This window comes from Lontra canadensis, unplaced genomic scaffold (genome assembly GCF_010015895.1).
Source record: "Lontra canadensis isolate GAN:19392208 unplaced genomic scaffold, GSC_riverotter_1.0 scaffold17, whole genome shotgun sequence".
NCBI lineage: Eukaryota > Metazoa > Chordata > Mammalia > Carnivora > Mustelidae > Lontra > Lontra canadensis.
In genome coordinates, this window is record NW_022631011.1 from 14,476,224 (window position 1) to 14,488,710 (window position 12,487).

General features: G+C 41.5%; 1 protein-coding gene across 2 annotated transcripts in view; it reads left to right on the forward strand.

The window, feature by feature from the left end:
- The window catches only part of B4GALT6 (beta-1,4-galactosyltransferase 6), a 67,878-nt gene that overhangs the window by 3,360 nt on the left and 52,031 nt on the right, over positions 1-12,487 (forward strand). The window lies entirely within an intron of this gene.

A 12,487-nucleotide genomic window follows, 5' to 3' on the forward strand; every position in this document is an offset into this window, starting at 1 on the left:
GTTGTTTCTTGTTCTCTTTCGCCTTTGTACATGATTGCAAAAGGATGAGTGCATTTCCCCCCCAAGTTCTTGACCTGGCTGGATTGAGAGTAGAATCTCATTTAGTGTTTAGTTTCCAGTGCAGCTTCCAACACAACATACTTGTATTTTCCCGCTGTAGCATCGTAGGAGATGAACTTATGACTTCGGAGTTCATTCATCCAACACAAGTGGAGTATCTCAGATAGGCTAGACATTGTTTGAGGCACAGAAGATAGATGACTAAGACACAGTTACTTCCTTCATGCTACAATGGGACGAGCACCAGGAAAGAGCTGCCAGTCATTGGAAAGCCTGCATTGTGGAGTGAGGGCTGGTTAAGGATTTCCAGAGGGAGCTGGTGGTTGGAACAAGCTACTGAGGATGGATAAGATTTAACTTGACTGAGTAATGGGGCAGCATGGCCAAAGATACTTACAGAAAATAGGAGTATTTCCATCTGGCTACCACTTAGGGTATGGGCTGGCAGATCAGCCACATTGAGAAAAATTCTTGGGACTCCCCTGCCCCGCCTAGTGTTTTGGTATTGAGGTCCCTAAAATTCTGGCAGAGAGAAGCTGGTTTTGACTCATATAGGTTTATCAAAGCTGTCTGTGATAAAGAAAAAAGTTGATGTGCCTATAATCAATGGGGTAGTATTGTGGAGAAGATCGCACGACTCATTGGGAGTGGGGTTTCACTGTCTATGTGACTCACCAGAGGTTTTGACCTTTCCTAGATGTGCTGACAGGCCGTTTTATTCTTTGAAGAGAGGTGGAATCTGGTTGGGGCACTTTGGTCTGGATTCCTGTGGGCCCTTTAAGGAATTACCTGGCAATTTGGGCTTCTAGGCAGATTGCGCTCTGCTGGTACTAGTGTAGTTCATGGGCAGTCAGGACGTGTGGATGTGTGTGTACGAGTAGGTGTTAGGGGAGAGGGTAACTTCGTTAGGTCCTTGCTGAGAGCCCCCTCACATTTTCCCTGGGTATCTCTTGGCTAGCTCAGAAGGTGGCAAGTTGCCCTGCAGCTTTCTTATCATAGCCCTTTGGCCTCCTGGCCCTGGCTGGGTAAGCCTGGTTGTGTTGTGAGCTGTTACAGTTTGCTTTGTGTTTCAAAGGTCCCTTGGTTTTTTCCTCATCCAAGTTCTCTGACCTACATGGCTCTTTTCAAGGGTTCTTTTGATTTGGGCTCTGGTGTCAGCTGTTTCTTTCCTCTAGGCCTTCCTTTGCTGGTCCACTTATCCAATGCTCAAATTTTTGCCCTGGGAGTAGCAGGAAAGATCAGAAGTTTTGAAAAGGGGAATGATGCAATCCTTTGTTCTATAGCATTTCTCTTAGCATGGAGCACAGTGATAGAGGGCACAACTAGTGTCAGGGAGACCAGGTAGGAATTTTTTTTGGTAGCTCAGAAGATTAGAACATGATCAAGGTCATAGTTGGTCTGGGCAGAGTTGAGAGGATGGGAGTAGTAACATTGAATGAAAGGGAGAAGCTTTAAGACATTGTTTGTATTCTAGCTTCGACAACCTGGTAGCTGGTCATAGGGAATAGAGAAAGGCATGTGCTTGGAGGGAGCTGTTTTGGTTTTAGAGAAACTGAGTTAGGACACCAGTGGGACGCCCAGGAGGAACTTCTCAGTAGTAGGAAGATGGACATAAAGGACTTGGAGCCCAGGAGAAATGTTTGACAGGAGAGAGATTTGGCTATCTTCAGCAGGTAGGTGAATGGTACTTATTTCTCTCCCAACATATCTGAGTTTTATTTTTTATCTATTTTCCACTCCTACAAGCAGAAGTGACTCACTGAGTCAGTTACTCTTAAATGTGGGATGATAGAGGCTAAATCAAAATATAGAGGAGGCCCAAGTGTACTTTGAAAAGTTTCCCGTGAGACTCTGTTCCCCTTTTCATTCCCCAGTCCCAAATAGGCAGTCATTGTGGTTGATATATGGAAAGTTTTGGGTGGCCACTCAAGGAGAACTTGTGGAAGCTGAAAAGAAGGCAGCCGTGGATGCAGTCTAACAGCTTAGGGTAAGTGGAGAAATAGGAACAGGAAAATGAAGGGAAAGAGAGATCATATGAGCAAAGTGAGGTTTTGTTAATGAATTAATGAATGAATGAAAAATGATGATTAGCAAGACAGCTGTTGAAATGGGTTAATGCAGGGTGACTGGGTGGCTCAGTTGGTTGAAAGACTGCCTTCTGCTCAGGTCATGATCCCAGGGTCCTGGGATTGAGCCCCACATCAGGTTCCCTGCTCAGTGGGAAACCTTGCTTCTCCTTCTCCCTCTTTCTTCCCAGCTTCTGTTCCCTCTCTTGCTGTCTCTCTGTGTCAAACAAATAAAGAAATAAAATCTTTAAAAAAAAACAAGAAAAGAAATGGGTTAATGCTTGTAAGAAGAATTACCAATTTGATAAGTAGGAGGTCCATGACAGCTGCTTCAGGAACAATTTTTGTTTTGATTGGTCAGATAGCCTTGAGTTGGGTAGTAAATCAGAGGTCACAGAAAAGTGTCTTAGTTAGGGTAAAGTAGGGGGAAGCAGGATCTAAGGAGTCTTACAAGATGGGAAGACCTGAGGTTCTATAAGAACTTTATAGAAAGGTTTAAGGACTGAGGACAGTGTTTGAAGATTTGAGAAAGGGAACAGATTATGACATGTGATCTAGGAAGACTCATTCCTTCAATTTTTCATACAGCGAATATTTGCAGAAAGTGCTATGGTTCAGCGTTGAACAGGATCTACGTGGTCCCTGTCTTCATAGATCTTGAAGATCTATGAAGTGAGAATTCCTCACAACTGAAGAATAACTATTCTAGAGTAAAGTGAAATACCGTTTGCTAGGGAGGCGCGGGTTGTGGGATGGCCCTGAGCTGGTTTAGGCATTATGGAGAAGATGAAGGTGCAGCTGAGGCCAGAAGCTTAAGTTAGGTATTTAAAGATGGGCTTAGGAGAAAAATATTTCATGCAGGAATGGAAGATTCGAAGGCTAAGAGGTGAAGAAGTGGAAAGTTAAAACAACAACAACAAAGAAACGTAGGGGCTAAAGCATAGAGTGCAGAGGAGAGTGTGGGCTGAAGCTAGAGAGATAAATATGGGTCTAATCATGATCCTTGTAAACTGGGTGTGAGAACTTGAGGTTAGCCCGAGGACAGTTTCAAACCATTGAACTTAAATTTTGAGTAGGACAGTGACACGATCAGATTTTCATTTCAGAAATATTTAGGCATTACTGGTATGAATGGATTAAAGGGAACAAGATTGCAATCATGGAGAGCAGGTAGAGAGTAGGATCAAGTGTATAGTTACATTAATTTTGGAGATGGAAGAAGAGGACATAAAGATGTTTGTATTAGCAAAAATGAGATGAATATGGAGAATAAGGTTCATTCTTGGTTGGGTAGGTATCTGAGTTATTTGTTGAGAGTGAGGCACTCAGTTTATTTGACCAAATCTTAGTATAGAGTGAACTGTTTTCTAACCCAAGTTAAGAGATTTGGTTTCTGCCTCGGACCACACTAGAGGCTTAGTGAAGAATTGTTGAGTGGCTGAATGTTTCTGATTAAATCACTTCTCTTGGTATGGCAGCTCCTTTGTCCTCTTACTGGCTTACTCATCAGTACCATTGGGTTGTTACATGTTAGATACCTTGGGAGAATATGGAGGGACAGGCTGGGAATTAGGAACCGTAGAGAAAATTGGATTGGTCTGTATGTTAATTATCTATAACTTTGTGAATTACCCCCAAATGTAGGGCTTTAAAAGAACAAATGTATTATTATCTCATAGGTGCAGTGGGCTGGGAATCTGGACCTGGTTTGGTTGCATGCCTGTGGTTCAAGGTCTCTCATGAGGCTACCGAGTGTTGAGTGTTGATCAGCCTTGTGGTTCATCCATGTGGATTTGGGCAGGACTCAGTTCCTGAGGGCTGTTGGACCAAGGACCTCAGTTCTTTGCAGGTTGTTAGTTGGAGGCCTTCCTCACTTCTTGCCACATGGGCCTCTCCATAGGGCAGCTCATGACCCCACCACTTTCACCATATTTTCTTTTCTTTCTTTCTTTCTTTTTTTTTTTTTTAAGATTATATTTATTTATTTTAGAGAGAAAGTAGTAGAGCGAGAGAGCGAGAGAGAGAGCATGAGCAGGGGTGAGGGGCAGAGGGAGAGGGAGCCACAGACTATGCTGAGCAGGGAGCCCAATGTGGGACTTGATCCCAGGAACCTGAGATCATGACCTGAGCTGAAGGCAGACGCGTTACCTACTGTGTCAGGTGCCAGGTGCCCCTGCCATATTTTCTTAGAAGAGAGTCACTCAGTCTACGTTCGAGGGAATGGGAAGTGTTCTTAGAGACTTCCCACCCCAGTCGGATTGCTATTCTTGAGCAGCATTTGTAACTTAAGCTATATTGTTTCAGTATAAATGAATCTAAATCCTTTGGACTTGTGGGAAATGCAATATTTTTGGATGGAAAATTGATTCACTGAAATCTGACAATGCTAAATACTATTCTTCGTGTTTTTCTTTCGTGAATAAATTTGAGGTCTATTGAACAATATGGTGGAATGAGATAAGTGACACATATATTCTGCAGCAGTGCTTATCGGACTTCCTTTTAATGTTTGTGAGAAGTAAAAATAGCCATGTCTGTGGATACTTCTAAAGGAGAAACTCCTAATCTAGGTTTGTAGTCTCCATATGGTAGGTGTGGTAGGTATTCCAAATACCAGTTGGAATTTAATTGGGAATGGAATGGGTTTTTCTCTTGAGGCAGTGTTCTACAAGGTGGATAATTTCCTAACCCACCATGCTGTCAGGCTTTTTATCAAAGAGTGTACTGCAGAGCTTATCAGAGCACTTGAGTTTGTAGGCCTTAGGCTCTGGTAGTCAGAGCAGTGGCTGCCAGTCTCCTCACCGGTGCTCTAGGTTTGAGCCTGTGTTCAAGGGCCCAGCGCCATGGGAACCTTGGACACAGGCCATGGTGTCTGGAGCCAAGGCTTTGTGCAAAGAAGTCCCAGGAGAAAGATTCAAGATGGAGCTTCACGGAGCTGTCCCTGCCACACCCCAAACCCCATGCTCATGGAATAAAAGCCTTGTTTTAAAGAAAGAGAAGGCAAGACAGCCTCTCAAAGATTGTCATGTGCCCAAAGTCTTACATGTCCTTGTTGGAAGAGCTGAGGCATATAGTTTTTTGGAACAGCTGTGAAATGTACACCTTGGGATAGCTGACTCTTCCACTGTGCAGGAGGTGAAGGGTCTGGTCATTGTTGCCTGGGAAATGATTTGGGGGAAATATGAGCTCTGTTCTTTAGGTTAAAGGAACACCATATCGAAGAGAGATGAACCTTTTTTTTTTTTTTTTCCGAATAGCATCAGGTAACAGTGAGGGTAGTTACAAAGAGTCAGATTTTAAGAAATCAAATCATTCTGACTGAGCTATAAACAATGAAATAAGGCTTCCTAGATGCCTCATCCAGCCAGGGGTAGATGACCACCTGTTAAAGCTGGAGAAGGTGCTATAATTGGGAGACTGGATAGACTTCTAATAGCCTCTTTTTTTTTTTTTAAGATTTTATTTATTTATTTGACACAGAGAGAGATCACAAGTAGACAGAGAGGCAGGCAGAGAGGGAGGAGGAAGCAGGCTCCTAATAGCCTCTTAAACGCAGTGCTGCTGTGTTAAACTCTGCAGCAGCCTCACTCACCCAGCCTCAGGGCAGACCTGCTCCTCCACCTGTCTCCCACACCCCCACCCACACTGCCTTTTGTGACTCCCTTTCCCTTTCAAGCCTGCGTTTCATGTTTGTCCTCACCTCAGTAAGTGTGAAGGTGGTGGGGGGAGGCTGCAGTGTGACAGTGGAAAGAGGCGCATGGCGCGGGTTTGCGTTTGGGAGTTCCGAAGAGCATTGATGTCTGCATTTGCAGCGTTCCCCTTCTGATCAACTTTCCTGGCTGCCTGAGACCAAACTGGCTGTTGTTACCACTGCCTCAGACTACGTTGTTCCCGTTGAATCAGAGCTGCCTGCCCCTGTAATCTCTGTCATCCCTTTTCCCTCTGAATCTGTTTTCCTTCTTTTTAATTTCTGGAGGACATGGTAATTTAGTATTTTAAAGACTGTTTTTTTTTCCATTTCTGCCTTTTGTCAGAATAGCAAAGAGAATACTATCATATAGGTAATGTGATTTGAGTTGAAGATCAGGCCGATTCAAGGTCGAAAGTAGGCACCTACAATGCCATTAATGTTCCTTTGCAAAATTAAGAGTTTACTCCAGTTAGTACTAGATATTTTTACTTCGTGTCTTGGATTCACTGGAGAATTTCAGGTAACACCTCAATTTTATTTTTCTCTAGTATGTGAATCCTGCATTGGGCCAAACTGATTTGTTTTATTTCGTGGGTGTACTTGTTTTTGGTCATACCACAACTTGGCAAAGTTTGGTTTAAAGCTATAGCAAGAACCCTCCTCAGTTAAAATAGGAAAGCTAGCTTAAAGGATGTTCGTCAGCAGTTATATTTTTGGCTACGTGGCACAGCAAAATGTTTAGGAAAACATACTTAGTAATTTTAAATCTGAAATTTATAATTAACTTTTTTTTTCTCCAGAGGCATAATAAATATGGCTTTTTGCTTTCATCTTTGTTTTCAGGATTAATTACTCGAGTTAGTAAAAGTCTTTGGCTCCACCAAATCATTGTGTGATACCATTATAATAGGAGGTAAACATAGATACTGCTATGTCTGAATAAACTGTGCATAAGTTAGAAAGCTGTATAGAGGATTTATTTAATATAAGTTAAACTAATATAAAAAGAAGATTCTACTTTTTTGCTTGTTATAAATGTTATGTTTAAAGAATTACTACAAGCAGTGTTTTTCAAACATGAATGTGCTTAAGCCTAACTTAAGGTGGTTTGCATACATAAGTTTATTTCTTAGGTTTTTATTACCAGATATGCTAATTCTGATTCTGGTTCATTTTTAATACACATCCTAGGTAATTCTGGACCCTGGGAACTTTATTTCTGACAAATACTCCAACTGATAGGTTAAAAAAAACAAGTGGTAGATAGGTTTATTTTTTGAAATTAATCATCCTATATCATTTGCTCTTTCATAGAAGTAAACTTACTTTTTTAAAAACCAGATTAACGTGTTTGTAGCATCATGTTTTACTGGAGCTAGAGATGGCAATCATGGTGAAAAATTATTTTTCTCCAGAACAGAAATGGACAGAATGGACAAACACATCCTTTAAGATAACCAAGATCCTGTGTTTCTTTGTGGGTCTGCAGTGACTGTATGATTGAGTTATAGGTTGATCAGAAATTTGTTACTGTTTCTAATTATTAGAAAGTTACATTGTGATTTACTTGATAAGGTTAAAAAGTGATTAAAGCATATAGCCCTGCATGTTAGCCAATGATTTAAAAATATTTCATGGGGGCGCCTGGGTGGCTCAGTGGGTTAAAGCCTCTGCCTTCAGCTCAGGTCATGATTCCAGGGTCCTGGGATCGAGACCCGCATCGGGCTCTCTGCTCAGCGGGGAGTTTGCTTCTCCCCCCCACCCCGCCTGCCTCTCTGCCTACTTGTGATCTCTGTCAAATAAATAAATAAATAAAATCTTAAAAAAAAAAAACAAAAAGACATTTCATGGGACACCTGGGTGGCTCAGTTGGTTTAGCATCTGCCTTTGGCTCAGGTCAGGCTCTCAGGGTCCTGGGATAGAGTCCCACACTAGGCTCCCTGCTAAGTGGGGAGTCTGCTTCTCCCTCTGCCTGTAGCTTCCCCTGCTTGTGCTTATTCTCTAACAAATAAATAAATGAAATCTTAAAAAAAAATAAGCTTTAAAAAAATTCATATAGCATCTGGCTAGGAAAGTCCCTTTGTAATATTGTTACAGGTGAGTAGGTATATGAGATTTGTTACTGTAACCTGTCATCTTGATTGAAATATTATGTCTTGTTTCGTTTTTAGATTTTGAGGCTTGCTAGTGTTAATGTGACTTTACCGAAACCATTTTGCATATATTACCTTCCTAATAATTAAGTTAATAGCTCAGAAATTATGATTATGACTTATGCAGTTTCCAGTTTGACTTAGAGGAAGAGAAATTGGACTTTATTTTTATTTGGATCAAGGGACTTAAGGCAGAGAATTAGAAGGTGCCTTGTATATTGATTTAAAAATGTGCTCTGGCTTTGGAAATCTTTTTTAAAAATTTTGTTTGTTAGAGCGCGCACACGCATGTGCATGTGCGTGCATTTGTGCACAGTGGGGGAGGGGCAGAGGGAAAGAAAGGGAAAGAAAGTCTCAAGGACGCTCTGCACCAGCCCATGGATCTCATGATCCTGAGATCATGACTGGACCCAAAACCAAGAGTCTGAGGCTCAACTGACTGGGCCACCCAGGCTCCCCTAGCTTTAGAAATCTTTGACACTCATTTCCCACAGTGCACTCTTCTCTTGCTTGTTTTAGAGTCATTTTCCTTTCATAAAATAAATTTGAAATTTCAAAAGGTATTTTAATTGTGAAAACACCAGGAAATTGGGAATGATTGTAAAACATGTAGTTCAAATACCACTTCCACTTTTTTTTTCCTCATGATAGAATTCTTAAGAGGATAGAGATTCATTTCACATTCACTGTACGTACTCTGAAATCATTAAATTTCAACAATTCTGTAATGTTTTCTGGGTGTGATTATTTATGGTTTGATCTTTTAGTATGTAATTTCATTAAGTAAATTTCCTTACTGATTGGCTTAAAAAAATCTATTTAATTGCCTGCATTCTTCTTCCTCAATTCCCTCATTTCCTCCAAATTTTGCTTTTCTACAGTGTGGGGTGTAATGCTTACCTCTTGAAGCCTCTGTCCTGCTTTAAAGAAGCATGTGTTTAAGTGAATAACAGTGAACTAATACATGACAGTGCAGATCGATATCTTGTGTTAGATAGTGTTTTCATATTTTCAGGTTCGGAGTCTATTTTTAGAATTATTAGCTAAGTGTAAACTAGCCTGAACTGATGGAGCTGATTGTTTTGAAAGTCCTTCTGTCGTTTTAGGCAGTTTATGCTTTTTCAGGATTTTGATTTTTACAGAGGAACCCCCTGGAGACCTTAGTTTCTGCTACTGTTTGGCAGACTGTAGGCATTCAGTAAATATCTGTCCAACAAACACATGTCTCCACCCTGAACATCTTTAATAAGACTGTTGGAAGTCCAGTTTTATTTAAAAATATTTAATTTTGATCAGTATTCAAGCACAAATAATCTCCCAAAATAACTTAAAACTGCTTAACTGCAGAGTGGAAATGGTGAAGGCACCAATTGTAAAGAATTTCTTGTTAATTTTTAGTGTCTACGTCAGCAAAGCTGTAGCTGTTGGCTGAGATCTGAAATAGAGCTATACTGTATATAGTCACGGAATTCATTATTCCTTGATAAAATGGGATTCTGAATGCAGAGTTCTTTCATTCTCTTAATTCATTAGTCAGCCCATGACTCACTTGAAAGATGGGGAGGTTGTTATTCTAGGCTGGTAATTATTTGCACTACAGATTTCCTTGAGCCCATACCTGGCTTTGAATTACTGTCACTGTGGTAAGATACTCTGCTTAAATAGTACTTTGACATAAAGTGAACCGTTTGTTTTGTTTTCAGCCCAAGCAGTACTTTGGTCCTAGGCAAAATATGAGCAATATTTCATATATAGTCTGGCCTGATCCTGGGGTTTACAATATTATTACCAGAGATAATATGTTTAGCTTTACCATCTTGGGTGAGTCATTTCTGAGAATTAGTTGAACAGGGCTAGATGTGGCTAGAAGAAAACCTTTGGGTTTTCTTAGAAGATTATTGTGAGATCTGATAGATTCAGAGATACCAGATTCAGATGTCTGTAGTAATATCCACGGGCATATATAAATGGTATTTTGCTTTTTTTCCACATTATTTCAGTATATGTTCTGTAGCTAATATGGGAAACTGTTTTCTCTCCTGTAGCCTTTAGTGCCCCTTCTGATTTCCTCCTTTTCCTTTCACTAGTTGAGATTTGGCTTATCCCACCTTTCTCACTTGCTCATTACTTTTTACATTAAGGATTTCTCTCTCTCTCTCTCTCTTTCGCTTTTTTTTTTTTTTGGCCCCTCCCTCTCCTCTGTGACTTTCAGCCATGGCTTCTTCCATATTGCTGCCATTCTGACTTGTCCTTGAATCCCAGTTCTTAAATCCTGTCTATGCAACTTGCCTCTGAATTTGTTTTTTGATATTTCAAATGGGGAAAAGTTATACCTACACCACATGGTGGTGTATTAGTTTCCTAGGACTGCCATATGAATTACCATACACTGAGTGGCTTAAAACAACAGGAATTTATTATCTCCTAGTTCTGGAGGCCAGGAGTCTGAAATCCGTTGTTGTCAGGACTATGCTCCCTCTGGAGTCTCTCGAGGGGGATCCTTCCTTGCTATTTCCAGCTTCAGGTGCCTGTGGCATTTCTTGCCTTCCTGGGCTTGTGGTCGCATCACTCCAGTCTCTGCCTCCATCTTTTCCTTGTTCTCTTCTGTGCCTCTGTGTGTGTGTGTGTGTGTGTGTGTGTGTGTGTGTGTGTGTAAAATATCCCTTTCCTTTTTCTTATCTGAGCATTTGTCATCGGATTTAGAGCCCACCCAGATAATCCAGGATGATCTCCTCATCTCAAGATCCTTAATTATATCTGCAAAGACTCCTTTTCCAAATAAGATAATATTTTCACGGCTTCTGGGAATTAGAATGCACATATTTTTGGGGGTACCCCATACAACCTGCTACATACACGCACACGTGTGCACACACTCAGGGAAGGGCAGACGGGGAACGAAAGGGAAAGAATTTCACGGGGACCGTGTGTGCTGTGCACAGAGAAATGTACAGATAGAGGCAGAGACTGGAGTGATGTGACCATGAGCCCAGGAAGGCAAGAAATGCCAGCAGGCACCTGCCTGATACAGGGGCTCTCTCTCATGACCCTGAGATCATGACCTGAGCTGAAACCAAGAGTCAGATGCTTAACTGCCTAAGCCATCCAGGCGCCCTTCCCTTCTCTTTAGAAGCCTCTGCCCACCAGCATTCTCCATGCCGGCATGATTTTGGCAGTTAGTACAGACATATCTCATTTTATTATGCTTCACTTTATTGTGCTTTGTAGATAATGGGTTTTTATAAATTGAAGGTTTGTGGCAATCTTATATTAAGCAAGCCTGTTACTGCCATTTTTCCAACAATCTCTGCTTACTTCATGTCTCTGTGTCACATTTGATAACTGTAATATTTCAAACCTTTTCATTATTATGATATTTGTTATGGTCATCTGTGTTCTTTGATAATACTGTTGTAATTGTTTTGGGTATCATGAACTTTGTCCGTATAAGACAGCAAGCACACTTAATTGATAAAAGCATGTGTTCTGACTGCTTCACTGATGGGCCATTCCCCATCAGTCTCCCTCTCCTTGATCCTCCCTGTATTCCCTGAAACACAACAGTATTGAAAATAGGCTAATTAATAATCCTACAGTGGCCTCTAAGTGTTCACCTCAAAGGAAGTCCCATGTCTCTCACTTGGAATTAAAAGCTAGAAATGAGGGGTGCCTGGGTGGCTCAGTGGGTTAAGCGTCTGCCTTCGGCTCAGGTCATGATCTCAGGGTCCTGGGATGGAGCCCCGCATCAGGCTCTCTGCTCAGCAGGGGGCCTGCTTCCCCCTCTCTCTCTGCCTGCTTCTCTGCCTATTTGTGATCACTCTTTCTCTCTGTCAAATAAATAAATAAGATCTTAAAAAAAAAAAAAAAAGCTAGACATGATATGCTTAATGAGAAAGGAATGTCGAAAGCCAGTAGGCAGGATGGACCCCTTGCACCAAATAGCTCAGATATGAATGCAGAGGAATGATTCTTTTTTTTTCTTCTTTTCTTTTCTTTTCTTTTTTCTTTCCTTTCCTTTCCTTTCCTTTTCTTTTTTTAAAAGATTTTATTTATTTCTTTATTTATCACAGAGAGAGAGAGAGCACAAGCAAGCAGAGTGGCAGGCAGAGGCAGAGAGAGAAGCAAGCTCCTTGCTGAGCAAGGAACCGGATGTGGGACTCGATTCTGGGACCCTGGGCTCATGACCTGAGCTGAAGGCAGAGGCTTAACCAACTGAGCCACCCAAGTGTTCTGTTCTTTTCTTTCTTTTCTTTTCCTTCCTTTTCTTTTCTTCCCTTCCTTCCTTCCTTCCTTTCTTTAAGATTTTACTTATTTGAGAGAGAGGGCATGAGCAGGGCAAAGGGAGAGGGACAAGCAGACTCCCCACTGAGCTGCCCCCCCCCCCCCACCTGACACAGGGCTTCATACAGGGCTTAATCCCAGGACCTTGAGATCATGACCCGAGCCAAAGGCAGGTGCTTAACCCACTGAGCCACCAGGCCGCCTAGAGAAATGGTTCTGGAAGGAAATGAAAAGTG